At 50.8% G+C, this 1,988-nt stretch overlaps 1 long non-coding RNA gene across 2 annotated transcripts in view; it reads left to right on the top strand.

Moving 5' to 3' along the window:
• Positions 1–1,988, top strand: part of LOC117796350 — a 52,077-nt gene that overhangs the window by 4,234 nt on the left and 45,855 nt on the right. The window lies entirely within an intron of this gene.

Below are 1,988 nucleotides of genomic sequence, written 5' to 3'. Positions count from 1 at the left end.
GACCACACCTCAACCACACTTCATCTTTCCATGAGTTCCCCAGCTGCATGTTGGACTCGGGAATTGTTAAAGTTGGGTCCCTTCCATGCTCAGGTTCTCAGTCTTCCTGAGATCTCTCAGGTCCGTTGTGGGGCTTATGGTGTTGCATACACGCTCTGGCATTAGGCCAGGCCACTGTTCCTTTCCCCCGGGCTGCTGTCCTTAGGAGCACGCCAGCTGTGGCACTTGGCACTGCAATTTAGGCACAGAACAGGCTTTTCCCTTAAATTCCACCCCCACAACAGAAACCAGACTGGGTTGATGAGCTAGGGAGGAAGAGGGAGAAGGAGATACAGCATAGGTAGGTGATAAGCCTACTGGATGTGGCTACCCTTAGAGTCTCAAGGTGGGTCTGTCCTGGAGTGCTTTCCAGGGCTCCCCCATCTGCCCTCCAGATGGCCTTCATGGGAAGGAGGGGCCACCTCCCTCCCAGGGAGGGCTTTGTGTACATCCCTGATTCAGGGTCCAGCCCAGCTGCTGGGAGGCCCAGAAAGAATGGTGGTCTCTCGCCTCAGAGGCTGACCTCCCTGATCCTTGTTCCCCATCCCAAGACCAGCCTGTTCCCAGGATGACTGGCAACAGAAATGGCCCCTAGGTTTGAGGGATACCCCTTTGGCCTCTGGAGTGCTCCCTTGCCTTCTGGTCCCTGACGAAACTGGTCCATCAGAACATGACTGTCTAACATGAGTCCTCGCTTAATACTAAGCTTAGTGCGACTGCATCCCCAAAGGTTGTGATGACAAGCCCCACCCGGGTTCCTTGCCCTGGCCTTTCTTCCTTCCCTGGTGGGGGAATTCTCCAACCTAGTCTGGCCTGCTGCAGACTCATCACCCCACATGCCACAGGTACAGTTGCTGCAAACCGATTGCCGACCAATTCATTTTCTTTTTCCAGGTGCGATTCTGATGCTGCCATTTACTCTGTGCACAATGGAGCATCTCAGCCTCAAACAGCCACGTACAGGCCAACAGACTCAGCAAGCATGGTGAGTGTTTGCTTCATATTTACTCATCGAGGTAATGGTTTTGTTGCGGGATTGTCGAATGCGACGGCCACGAGAGAATTCTTGAGACGTCATATAGTGCCACTTAGTTTATTTAAGTAGCACGGGGACGGGGCCTGTGGGCAGACAGGGCTCTGCTTCTGCTGTGTGAAGCTGGCAGTTGTATGCTTGGTGCTTGAGGGGGAGGGGACACGTAGGGAGTATTAGATCATAAACGTCGTCTTCGAATTTCTACTCGTAAAACTACTTTTGCAAGATTTCTCTGCTGCTTATCGTTGCGCTCGACATTAACAATGGGTGAGATTTATAGGCCGTCGTGAGACCCTTTAAGACTGTAGCAAGCAGCACGTATTTGATCCTTCTCGGAGCTAGACCGGCTATAGGTCAGCCTCCTGGGCTAAGGGTGAACATTTTTCTGCTTCTATCCCTCTCATCAGTTTAAAGGGGAATTCATTTAAGGAATTTATTTAATGGTTCCTTTCAAAACAAAGAATCAATCTGCCCCCAAAAGTGAATTCAAATTTCTCCTTTTTTATTAGGTAAGTATTGCTTGCATGTTTAAAATGATTTTGAAAAGATAGCTAAGAAAACCCCAAAAACCTTAGTTAGGGCCTGGGGGTCTCTTCGGGCATCCTGTTCCTCTCCTTACCTTTCTATGGGCTAACAACTGATCTTCCTGCCCCAGCTGCTATGAGACAAGTCTCTCTCTCGTGCTGTCTGGCTTACCCCTGGAAGCTCTCTGACCTCATGTCCTACTCCGACTGTATTTGCCCTCCTTACCCATTCATTCCTGTCCCCTCTGGGCGGAGGTGAAGGAGACCATATTGCGTGTTCAGTTTTAGCTGGGGCAGCAGCAAGGGACCGGAACCCCCTTTCCTTGGAAGCAGTGAATTGAGAGGGAGCTTTCTTTCTCTGTTCCTGGCTCATGGACGCTTGTTACGAGAAC

This window comes from Ailuropoda melanoleuca, chromosome 15 (genome assembly GCF_002007445.2).
Source record: "Ailuropoda melanoleuca isolate Jingjing chromosome 15, ASM200744v2, whole genome shotgun sequence".
NCBI lineage: Eukaryota > Metazoa > Chordata > Mammalia > Carnivora > Ursidae > Ailuropoda > Ailuropoda melanoleuca.
The sequence above is the reverse complement of the archived record's forward strand: the minus strand, read 5'-3'. Positions and strand labels throughout refer to the sequence as shown.